We start from the raw sequence: 13,572 nt of genomic DNA, 5'->3' as shown, positions 1-13,572 counted from the left end.
AGAGACTGTGTTAAATGCCGCTGAGAGGTCCAGGAGGATGAGGGCTGCTTTTCTCCTTTGTCCAGTAAGGTATGGATGTCGTCTGTTGCGGCAAGGAGGGTGGTGTCCGTACTGTGGTTTTTTTCTGAAGCCAGATTGGGAGGAGTCGAGGATGTTGTGCTCTTCGATGAATGTGGCGAGTTGGCTGTTGATGGCTTTCTTGATGACTTTCGCTGGGAACGGGAGCAAGGAGATGGGTCTGTAGTTTTTGAGGTCAGTGGGGTCCGCTGAGGGTTTCTTCAGGAGGGGGTTTATCTCAGCATGTTTACAGATGTCAGGTAATGAGGCGGTTCCAGGGAGCGGTTGATGGTGTGGCAGAGAATGGGTGGGATGGTGTTGGCGGCTCTGTTGAAAATGTGGTGGGGGCAGGGGTCCGTGGGGGCCCCGGAGTGGATTGGCTTCATCGTCTTCAGTGTGTTTTCGGTGGTGAGGGCTGCCCACTTGTTGATCGCTGGCTTCAGGGTGTCGGGTGGTTGGTGAGGGTTCAGTGTGTTGGTGCTGAGTTCGTCGCAGAGGTCTTGTGAGGGAGGGATGTCGGTGGACTCGCTAGTGGGTTGGGCGAACTCCTTGATGATGTTGAAGAGTTCTTTGCATGAGTGGAGATTCTGTCTTCAATCGATTTTTTCCTCGTTTTTCTGATGAGTTGGTGGTGGGCGTTGGAGGCAGCTCTGAAGTTGTTGTGGGCTTCTGTGGATTTGGTGTTCCTCCAAGCCTTTTCGAGGGGGCGACAAGTGCGTCTTGACTCTCGAAGTTCGGTGGTGAACCATCTAGCTTTCTTGGTGTGGGTTTTGTTGTTTTTCTTGAGGGGGCTATGGTGTTGGCGCTGTCGGAGACATATGCTATGAAGATTTCTACCTGTTCTATAGATAGCTAGCACTAAATGGGCAGCCTCGACAAGTGAGTGGCATTGCTCAGTTTACACAAAAACATTGAACTTCTGATTGCAAATGTGATCATGCTTGTCTCCTAAATGTGGCTCTTCACTGGCTTCCAGTTGGTATTAATATCCATTACACGCCACAGCATATTATCCTCACATTGGATTATGATAAACATTAGCAGAAAAATCAATTTCTGTGTCCGTACACTTTAACAGAATCCTAATACATATTATAGTCCTCTGAATAAAAATTTGAATGTCATAAGAAATTGTGTTAGTACACACCTCTAATGTCTGTGTAAGCAACACAGTTAATGTATCAGTATGCAAGAGCACTGGGGGGAGTCATTTAGAGTTTTACAGAAAGGCTGCAGTAGACTACAGTAGGCTGTCTGTAGAGATTGCTACCTGCCTGCTTCAGAGGAGACGCCCCCACAGTGCTTCTTCTGTAGGCACTGTATGTTTGCTGTGCAGACACCCTGCTCCAAAAAAAGATCACTTGAAGAAGCACAGGGAGCAGAGGATGTGTTCTAGGGGAAAGCAACAGACCACCGTGGAAGAGGGGAGCATGAGTAGCGTGCCTCTTACACAGCATTGTAGCAGGATTGCCGAAGGTCACACATTGTGCAGCATGTTGCTTCCTCACCTGACATTTGCTGCACTCGTTTTGGAGAGAGGCTGCTGTGTTTCACAAGCAGCAATGGCTCTCAGGCATGACTCGTGCCTTGCAGATTAATGTGTTTTTGAAGGTCGTGCACTAATTAGCATTGTTCGGCATCTAAGAGCATGGCTCATGGCATGCTGATGTTTTGTTTTAAGTCCGAGCTAAAGCTGCATTCAAAAGACAAGACAAACACTCAGTGCTTCGGTTTATATATGTGATTTATGTATTTAGGGGAGTCCTTTTGGCCCCTGCCCCAAGCATTCTGAGTCACACGTGCCGCGGTGCACAAGCATCATTAAGATAAGTCATTTTCCCTGCCGATACCCAGGCTGTGCAATTGCGGTACTGCTCACCTGAGACGCATGATTGCAAGCAGCCAATCAAGAATGTTAGGAGACAAGGATTGGCAAACCAATCACATCATTGTGTTATTTCTTTATAAATGTGAAATGCGTTTCTCTCTGCTAGTAGCTTTGATCGTGCCAACCAATTACAGGATTCATTTGCCACTTCACTCACACCAACACATGAGGGCACAGCCTCAACACTCACGTATTCCTCCAAAACACACACTAAATTACTACTTACACGTCACAATAACTTTCTTACCTCACAGCTAGGGCTCTCAGAACGGCTGCTGCAACCAACCAGAAAGCAGCTAACCCACCGAGCAGCCACTTGTCTTTGGGGTATAACTTGATTTACTTCTTGTCCAGAGGGAGTATTGTATCCCAACCTATTTTTCCTTTAATCCTCATTCCTTTTTGCTTTCCCTATTAGAAAGAAAAATTAGAAGAGCGTAAGATTGCTTGCCCATAGGGCACTTAACAAACAGTGCAGCAACAGCAGAGGCATAAGCCCTGGCACTTTCTTTTACACATTATTCACTGCCATCACTATTTTGATTATACTCCTCATGATTAAGGATATGTCTTCCAGCTTGCAGCCTAATGCTTGGAGACATTGTGTTGCTTGAGGGCCATGATCTGGGCATCGTTATTGTTCTCCAAGAGGACAGTAGCTGATTCTGCAAGGAGGACATTTGCTGATCTTGGTCCAGTCATTACATACTCCTGCTGGTGTTACTATTAATATATGGAGATCAGCCAGCTCACTCTTAATGCATTAGTGCACTTTGCCATTGGTGCAGCAGGTGGAGTGGCATAGGACCCAGAGGCCTGAGAGGCCCATTAAACCCTGTGAATTAATATATTGTATCAGCCCAACAACAGGCAAATTGGTAATTGTCTTTGCTTGCACCTGGGCTCATGGCATACTTGCTATGTTACTAGCTATTACGACGATGCACGCTGTATTCAGCCAGGTCTGGTGGCTCTGTGGACTCATGTGTCCACTGTAGGGATCTGTGCTCGATCTTCTAGTCACAGGTTCAAATCACAGCAAGTCCACTCAGCCTTTCATCCTTCAGAGGTTGATAAAATGAGTACTGTTGGGTAATATTAACCATCTGTTATTTAGTACCAAGATGTTACGTTATTTATGTTTCTGAAGCGCAGCAGTTACCCGAGAGTGTGCTGGTGCTAGCTACTGCCCTCTGAACAGTGGATGGGAAACCTACATAGTGAAAAGCCATGTTTTCAATACTTTCCTAAATGTTATGTTATGTTATTGGTTTTTATTATGCGCACAGCTGCTCCAGCGAAGGAGCGTCCTGGCGCAGTGACAAGGTAGGACACAACATAACAGAAACTAATCATTGAGACCCATGAAGAGCATTTTAAAACAAGAAAGTCTTGATTGCTTTCCGAAAAAGCATAAGGTCCTCCAACAGGCGGATTTCAACCGGGAGGGAGTTCCAAAGGGTTGCAGCCTTAACACTAAAAGAGCGTCCGCCCGCCCGACAGAGCCTGAATCTAGGAACTACGGCAAGAGCCTGGCCTTGAGAACGGAGAGTACGCGTGGGAACATAAAAAGACAAAAAGCCAGACATGATTTGGGGGCCTATGCCTTTCAAAATTTTAAAAGCCAGACAAAAGATTTTAAAATGAATTTGCTTCCTCACTGGAAGCCAGTGCAAGGAGCTGAGGACATTTGACACTGAGCAAAATCTGGGCAAACCTACAATTGCTCTTGCTGCGGCATTTTGTACCCGTTGTAGGCGGGTAATTTCAGCTAGATTAGCCCCTACCAGGAGAGAACTGGCATAATCCAGGCGCGAGATGATAGTAGCCTGGATCACCAGCTGCCTGGTTGGGGCGTCGAAAAACTTAAGGGCAGGTCTTAAACCCCTAAGAAGTCCGAAACAGCATGCTGCTGTTTTCTTGGTGTGGCCCACAAAAGTGAGACCGGTATCCAGCCACACACCCAGGTTTTTCAATTCCGATACAGGAGTTGGCACAGGTCCCAACTCAGCCGGCCACCATCGATCGCCCCATAATTCCACTCTCTTTCCGATGATCATCACCTCAGTCTTGGTGGCATTAAGCTGGAGACAGTTCCCTGTCAACCAGGTAGCCACCGCCTTCAGTCCGTTCTGAAACCTGGGGGCATCGTATTCCGCGTCCCCTCTGAGAGTAACCGCCAGCTGAGTGTCGTCGGCATATGAGACCAGTGTAAGGCCCCACTGCCTAGCGACCTCAGCCAGCGGTCTCACGTATAGATTGAATAACGTGGGGCTCAGCGAGGATCCCTGCGGAACCCCCATGGCCAGCGGCTGGAAATTGGACTTGAAGGGAGGGGTGGCCCACAAAAGGATCGGCCATCAAGAAAGGAGCGGAACCACTGCAGTGCCTGGCCCTCAACACCAATCTCCGCGAGCCGGTGCAGCAAAAATGCCAAAATGCCATTAGATCTGTGGCATTTGTAATATGGAGAGGGAGATCGTTCCAGGCCCTCGCGGCACAAGTAATGAAATTTCTCCCTCCACAGTTGACTTTTTTAAAACAGGGTATTAACAACCTCTTGGTTTCTAAAGAGCGGAGGGCTCTTTAAGGAACGTACCATTGAAATCGACGTTTCAGATATTCTGGTCCTGTTCTTTGAAGGGTTTTGAAAATGGTGCACAAAGATGAAGTACTATAAAAATAACATAAAGGGCTATACCTACCAATAGCCCTAATCCCATTACCAAATAATCAGTGAGTTGGCAGTGAAGGAAGTTCAATCATTTATTAAGCAAAAATACTCTACAGAGGAGCCTCTCCAACCCTCATTCAAACAATATACTTTTCAGTTCAACACATATAATCACTGTAAAAGGAAAAACACCAGTTGGCCCTCGAGCTCCAGGAAAGGACCATATATGGCACACATGATTAGTTCAAAGCGTAACTATTTATTACTGGGAAGGTCTGGAGGGGTGACTCCCTTTTGTCTTGGTGCCCGGGAGTGTAGGCACAGCGCCACCAGGAATGCGTTTATCCCACCCAAAGCCAGATGCGAACTTGAGTCTCAGGACAATCGAGTAAACAGCCTACGTTCAGCTACTCCCAGTACTTCAGATGAACTGGGGCTTGACAACTGCCGGAGACTAACACGTGATCTTAGCCCGTGTTCGAGCATAGGTTCGGAAAATGGCGTCTGTATGGTTCTCGGCCTACTCTGTTAGCAATAGATACGCAAGGAGCGAATAAACGTTTTCCTCCCTGCAAACGCATATAGATATATATATATTTTAAGCAAAAGAGGGTACGTATGGATGCATCATGCTAACATAATATAGGTCCGATGCTACTTATGTATGGGAAATCTATTTTTTATCCCTGAGAACGGCCCTTTTAGCATGATGTAGCTAACTAAAACAGCTCAATCTTCAAAGATTCCCTCATCAATCAACATTAAATCTTTGAGCTCCTGCTGAACTAACTGAGCCTTTACTGCTGCTGGGGATGGACCGGCCATTGAGGAGGTGAGCTTAGTTGCGCAATAAGAGCAACATGCAGGTCCACATTGTACACAAAGGCAGCACGTGAATATGATACCGGCTATACATGACAGAAGACAACAGACCCCAGAACCAACCAGACAGGGACCCTGTACCAGTCTCTACATGTATTTCGGAAGCCAAACGTTGTAGCTTCTGGATAGCCAAAAGAACGGAGGGGGCGGAGTCAGGAATATAAACACAGCAAGAGCTGCCGATCACACGGCATGCTCCTCCACGATCTGCCAAGATAACGTCTAAAACCATACGGTTTTGAAGCAAAACGAGCCTGGTCGCTTGTAGCTCTATGGTTATGTTAGTCAATATTCCTGCAGTAGTGTTAATTACCCCTTCGACTACTCTGGACAAACGCCGTACTTCTTTGCTGGGTATTATAGGCACCCAAGTGGGAAACACTCCTTTATAATGTTGGTAAAATGCTGCAGTGGAGTATCTATCTCTTTTATTCCTCCTTAAAAGCACACTTTGTTTATCTAAGCGGTGATCCTTATGATAATTAGAAGGGGCAATATAGACTTATGGGTACAGGAAGGACAGGTAGCAACGTCCAGCCCAACCTTGTGGAAGCCAAGTAAAGGCATTTTCTCCACGAACAAAATATACATTAGGAGGGGTTAACAATGGGGGGCTGCTAAGAGTACTCAACTGATAAGTGTAATTTCATCGTCTTTCTCCTACTGATATGTACCCTACTCCCTGAACACAGAACGCAGAGGTACTATTTAGTATAGGCACTGGAATAGCCCTATCTTCAGTAACATTACGGTCTTGAAAATGTCGAAAATACTGAATGAAATTAAACTCAACAAAATCCAAAATCTAATTTTTCAACCAAGTGGTATTTTCATGCGTTGTATATATATTCATACATGCATTCGGATCTAAGGTTCCCTCTCCATTATTTCCTTCAGGGTCGAATCCTTGATGAACCTCGATGAATGATAAAATCATTTCATAATCCTTTTCTGAAAACCTTTGAGTGTCCAAAGTATAATGCATATACATCATTGAAAGTAATTTAAACCAAGCCTCACAACTCCCCAGATGAGACAAGGGTAGGGATATGAATAAGTCGTGCTTGTGCATAACAGATGGTAAAAGACTACAAACCCAACACTTTGTAGTATTGGTGGCACTGTGTGTTTGATGAAGAATTTCAACAAATACATTTTTCATATAAGTCTGATGATGCCTTTCCTTAAGTGGGGCTAAAGTATGAAACACATGTTCCAGAGGTGGGGCAGTTGTTCCTAAAATAGTATGCATAGGGTGGCGAAATTCTAAGTAGATGTATACTCCCATCAATGTGATTAGTAATATTGCTATAATAACTATAAATGTAATTTTAACTTGTTGGGTCCAACTAGAAAAGACAGGCACATATGCAGGGAAATAACACGGTACAAAAGGACGTTCCTCTTCAGGAACGAAACGAGCAAAGGGATACATACTAACTAAAAGTCCAAAAATGAACTCTGGCGATGCAGTCCAACCTGCCAGAGGGTGCTTCTTTCCTGTGTCTGTTTAGAGCCTCACAGGCAGGTTCCTATCGTTCATCACAAACAATACCAAAGCAAGCCTCTCACGTTGGAGTTATGTTCTCACACAACCCTTGAAGAAAGCGCAACCTGGGCCCTTTAAATGAGAAATTCAGTCTTTCTTTCTGAACAGAGCTAGCAAATGTTCAAAGCTCTCAGCGCGTTCAGTCCAGTGTCTTGCTCAGTACCCTAAAAACGCATCTAACAGAAATTCGTGGCACAGGTCTGTACCCTATCACTCAAGTCTCTCCCTATCTCTTACCATATTCGACTGGGGTACTGCGTTGTTTTCTGGGCCGCAGGTTGTATCGAGCATGGCCAGGCACTTCTTGATCAAAGAACAAAACAGAGGATGATGAATCCAGTGAAACAGGGGTACTGCGAGCCTCTCGTTTGACTGTAGGGGCAACAGAATCTGGGGCAATCACTTGTGCTGATGACAGAGCCCCTTCCGAGCCTGGAACCCCTTCTCCAACTACCTGGGCGTCAGAAAAAGGGACAAAACGAGGAACTCGCTCACTTTCCTGGGTGAGAACCCCTTCCTGGATTTGCTGATCATATGGAAGCAGGAGGGGTAGTTTTTTCAGATGAGACACATGGATCCATTGTCGCTTGCCGTTCACCTTTACCGCCGTCCTCGTGGCCACAAGACCTGAAACGGTTCAGACCAATGGGCATCCAAGCTGGATTTTCACTGATAATTACGGACCAGAACCCACTCTCCTGGCCCCAAGCGATGTCCGGGACCCTCCGGCAGGGGCTGCAAGTCTGCTGAGACCTGTTGATGAATGGAACGGAGATCTTTAGTCAAAGCATACAGATAGTCTGTCAACATAGGATACTCTATATCACGAAATGTTCTGGATCTCGGGACGCCCCAAACATTAGCAGGGCACCCAAAAATGACCTCATACAGAGATAAGCCAGAACGGGAATGTGCGGTAACCCGTATTGACATTAATGCCAGTGGTGGAGCATCTGGCCACTTCAATCCGGTACTTTCTTGGATTTTTGCCAATTTGAGCTTCAGTATCCCATTATACTTCTCGACCAACCCAGCGGACTGGGGTTGTCGAGCCGCATGGAATTTCTGTTTAATCCGTAGTCCATTGCAAATATGATTGATGAATTCTGCATTAAAGTGTTGCCCGTTATCACTCTAGATCACCCGAGGCAATCCATAGCGTGGGAAGCATTCCTTTTCCAACGCCTTTGCCGTGTCCAAAGCAGTATTTTCTTTGGTCGGGTAGGCTTCCACCCATTTACTGAAAGCGCACAACACGACCAGGACATACTTCAAATTATTTACGTGCTCCAGCTGGATATAATCCATTTGGAGCACCTCAAAAGGCAAAGATGGTGGTGCAACGTTTCCACTCAGAACAGGCTCCCTGCCCAAGGATTATATCGTAATCACACCATGCAATATTGCGCCAAATGAGCAGCGGTCCTTGGAATATTGGGATTGTACCATACAGGATCTAATCATGCACAATTACCCTTTGCCCCAATATGAGCTGAACCATGTGCCATTGTAACCACCGCATTCACTAATGCATTAGGCAACAACCATCGCTGTTTTTCTGTCAAATCAATCCAACAATCCTCTGCATCTAATTTCCCCACTTTCTCTTTCCAGTGAGCCAGCTCAATAGGGGTAGCTTCTTTCTGTATTTCTCGGACACTCTCCATGGTGTTATTAAACATCTCTGTTTCAGCCACCCACCTAGCAGAGCTAGTCACAAACATTGAAGTCACTTTGGATTTCGCAGTTTCCTTAGCTACTTGATCAGCAAAGGCATTACCTTCACCCACTGCATCAACCACTGCCTTGTGTGCACTGCATTTAACTACAGCCACCATCTCTGGTAACGTCAATGATGTCAGCAATCGCAAAATCAAAGGGCTATGCTGTATTCGTTGACCATGGGAAGTGAGAAAACCTCTTTTGGCCCAAAGCCGGCAAAAACTATGAGCCACGCCGAAGGCGTACTGGCTGTCGGTGTAAATATTTACTCTCAATCCTTCACTTAACTCACAGGCCCGAAGCAATGCCACTAACTCAGCTGCCTGTGCTGATTGATAGGGTACTCGAGAAGCCTCAACTACAGTGTGAAGAGTAGTTATCGCATATGCAGCAGTTGTCGTGCCATCTGGTAATTTGAAACAAGAGCCATCGACATACAACTCCCCTTGAGGGTCAGATAGAGGATTGTCTGTCAGGTATACCCATCCCTTCGACTCCTCCTCTGTCTGAAATATACAATCATGAACATCATTGTTCCTTTTGTTTGAAGGGAGGAGTAGTAACGTGGCAGTGTTAAGAGTGGCACGTCGTTTAATCATAATGTGGGGAGCAAACAAAGTCAATTCGTAACCTGTAAGATAAGCACTCGTAAGGTGCTGGGTCTTCGTTTTATTCAATAATGTATCCACAGCGTGCGGTACTATCACTGTGAGATCAGTGTTCAGAACGAGCCCTTCCGACTGTCGAATAGCCACTGCGACTGCAGCTGTAGCCCTCAAACATCTAGGGAGTGCCCTGGCGACGTTATCCAACACCACAGAGAAATAGGCACAAGGTCTCTGCTTACCACCAAATCCTTGTGTTAACACAGAAAGCGAGCAACCATCCACCTTGTGTACATAAAGCACAAAAGCTTTTTGGTAGTCAGGGGTACCAAGAACGGGTGCAGAGCAAAGTGCAGATTTCAAAGAGTCAAAAGCATTTTGGCAAGCATCAGTCCAGGGTAAAGGTTCATGCACATCTTTAGTGGTTAAATACAGGAGAGGTTTAGTGAGAAGGGAAAAATAAGGGATCCATTGGCGACAGTAAGAAGTTATGCCGAGAAATGCACAAACATCACGCTGAGTATGAGGTACAGACATATTAAAAATGGTAGTCATACGCTCAGGGGTTAGTCTCCTTCTCTCTTCCGACAGTAGATGACCTAGGTAGGTCACCTCCTGTCGGCAATATTGGAATTTAGAAAGAGATACTTTATTGCCATTAGCCACCAAATGAGACAATAATTGTACAGTGGCTTCCTTACAACCCTTCTCAGTATCAGAGGCCACTAACTGATCATCAACATATTGCAAAAGCACATTACCAGGGGGTAGGACCAAATCATCCAACATTGTCTTCAAAGGTTGACTATAAATACTAGGACTCTCCGTGTACCCTTGGGGAGCGCGACAAAACCGGAAGCTGCGACCAGATAATGAGAAGCTGAAAATATGACGGCTATCAGGATGTATCGGAATGCTAAAAAAAGCATTCTTTAAATCGATCACAGAGAAATATTTAGCAGTGGGAGGAATCATAGTGAGAATAGTAGTGATGTCAGAAACCACAGGGTATTGGGGCACCACTATTTTATTAATTTCACGCAAATCAATCACAAAACGATAAGTATCAACATAGTCCGGATCACTTCCCACAGGGGCCTTTTTTAAGATCGGTAGAATGGGGCTGTTGCATATATTAGCAGCCGTCTCCTCCACCACACCCCTTTTGATCAAATCTTGTATGATGGAGAGCAAAGCTTTCTCACCCGCCGGAGAAATTTTGTACTGAGGTATAAGTGGAAGCCGAGCATTTTGCTTCAAAGTAATAGGAACAGGTAGAATCCTTAATAATCCTACATCTGTGTCTCCAGTGGCCCACAGAGTCGCTGAGATAGCAGCAAACTCAGGAGTGAGGGGTTAATTTCTGGTGAAACACTGCAAAGTAAGTTTGCCAAGGGGATTGATAGTCAAATAAACACCATCAGGTGAACAATGAAGTTTTGCATGTAATTTCTTTAACAAATCCAAGCCCAATAAATGTTCCCCACAATGGGAAGTCAAAAGAAACGGGGAGTCCACCGTTACTGGACCAATTGTAAACGAAATAGGTTTGGAAATGGGGCTCACCAGCGGAATTCCAGAGAAACCCACCGAAACATTATTTTGCCCAGACAGAGCAGCCCCTGGGACCAGAGAACGAGAAATAGAACTATTCATTGCACTCGTATCAACTAAGAATTTTTCAGATGTCCCCATCAAATGCGCCTTTACATAAGGACCTTGCTGATCAACGGGTAGTGACACCTGGCCCCCACTCTGTCCTTGGCTGTCCTATGTATAGGTGTACCCTTCGGTTGCATCCATTGCACAGTCCTCATTATAATACTGCCTACCTCTCGGATTATCGAAGTAATTCTTCTCTGATCCGACGTACGTCGCCTCCTCTCATCACATATCACTGCGATCCACACCACCTCGACCTCTTCCTCCTCTCATAGCCCCATTGTGAGCCAGCACCAATGGACACTGAAATCGCCAATGCACTTCCTCCTTACAATAAGCACACTGGTTTATCCCCAAGACAACCGCAGGCCCTTCGCCTCGTCCGGTTCCTGCTCCCCTCGGGACGAACCCTCTACCACCTCTCTCGCTGCCTCGTCTTCGCACAACTTGTTGTAACAACACCCGTGTCTTAAGATCTTTTGGTTTTTTTCCGTCTTATCCTTACTCTCATTTTCTCTATGTTCGTAATATTGGGCCATACTCAATATTACCGAAGGCGTAGACGTGGTCCAGGTAGTTTCAGCGGCTTTTAGCCGCGCAGAAACTTCCGGTAACAAATTGGTCACAAAACGATGAACAAATAATCGTATACCGCCTTCCAATGATAAATCCTGTCCACTAAAATCAATGAACACGCCTTCAAATCTAGTGAAGAAATCAGAAATGCTTTCGTCTTTCTTCTGCTTACATGCTGTCAATTTATCCCAATTCACCTTATGAGGCGGAATTAAGGAATGCATGTAAGTAATAATACGTCCAGGTAACGCCAATAGTTCGGGTTTTGGTTTATCACCAGGCTTACGTTCCTTATCCCAATCTTTTATCTGTTCCCATGTTCCGCTTAACTCCTGCACATGGTCCTGATCATGCACCTGACGCCATACATCAACAGGGACAAACAATGCAAAAAATAGCTCTATGTCAGCTGGGGTCATAACAGCTGAGGAAGCCGCTTCTGTGAGTTCTTTATAATAAGCCGTGGGATTCTTACGGGGGTCAGGTAGTTGTGATTTTAGAGAGAGGACTTCATTCCACTTCCAGGGGGTGTAAACCCATTGTTCCTGCACTCGTGCCTCTACACGAGGTCTGAAGCGGTACAAAAGGGGGTGGTGATGGACGAAGCATCTGAACCAATCAAACACTCACACCCAGTCAAAAGATCTGGGTTTAATCCATCACCGTTCTTTAGCCCACTCTGCCACCCCAGTTTAGACTACACGAGGTCTAGTCACCTCATCCTGATCATTCTTTAATTCTGGTATTTCAGGATGAAAGATAGGATGGACCTCTCGCATAGGGTGCTGAGAGTCCCATGAGGAACATTTTTGGTGCATCTGCCCTCGATATCTTAATAAAACCTCAACATTTTTGTACACTTCCTCAGGTCTAAGTTCAGACTCATGAGCCCTGTCCTGTATATCATACATCACTTGGGGGGCCATCTCTCCTGCAAAACACTATTCCCATAAAGTAAGAAGACATGTGGCCATGTGTTTCAGGGCATGTTGCTGCATAACAGGCTCAAAGTCTCGAAGTGGGCTCCATATATCAGTTATAGCGTAAATAGGCTGTCGCATCCACTGGGATGACTGATTTTCAATCATCTGTTTCTCGTTTAGTCCTACAGTCGAACGAGTAAACAACTTTCGTGTTTCAAAATCCCCCGGAGCACGAGCTGGAGTTGAATGGGCAGCCTACGCAAGGCTAGGGGGAGACAAAACAGCTGTGGACATAACAGAAGATGGCGATGTAACAGACTATAAGGTAGCCGTCTGTAGTGACCGGATAATTTGTTCCATTTTCTGAGTGGTGGTGACTGTGGTCTACTACCATCTTAGTATAGTGGATAGATCCCTATTCTTAACCTATCCTTAGAGTTTGCCTATCGACTTTGACATAATTCTTTGCCCTTTACATCGTTTCCGGGCCTGAAGGAGGTAGATTCTTCCTTTTGACCTTATATTACCCCTTGGTAGGGCTAGCCCATGTACTTTAACAGAGCTATGCGTCTCTTTCATCTTTTTCGGGCCTACAAGGCCCAAAACGGGAGAGACTCCATTTTCCTTTCTGCCTCGGCTGCCCGAGGTGCTTGTAGGTCAAGAGTGATGTTTATAGTTATGAGCTGTTGTTCGCTAGAGAGGAACCGGTCAGAGCCGGTCCTTATCGGAGGAATGTGGACGGAGCTCGGGTTCTTAGACGAAACAACAGGTGGCCACTGTGGGAGCGTCGAGAGCCCGGGGCCTGGTACAGGACTCTAGTGGGCAGCAGGTTACTGTCTGGAAATTTCCATGAGCAAAGGGCTCTCTATATTATCGAAATGCAGAGAGAGAGAAGGCAGATGCAGAAGATCCTAGAGAGAGAGACAGACACAAATGCAGAGACGGAGAGGAGGCAGATGATCCTTTGCAGAAACCGAAGCTACATTATAAATCGGTCTGTTCGAGCAGTAGGAGTTAGCTTGTGACCAGACTTG

The sequence above is a fragment of the Lissotriton helveticus genome, chromosome 4_1, assembly GCF_964261635.1.
Source record: "Lissotriton helveticus chromosome 4_1, aLisHel1.1, whole genome shotgun sequence".
NCBI classification, from domain to species: Eukaryota; Metazoa; Chordata; class Amphibia; order Caudata; family Salamandridae; genus Lissotriton; species Lissotriton helveticus.
The sequence above is the reverse complement of the archived record's forward strand: the minus strand, read 5'-3'. Positions refer to the sequence as shown.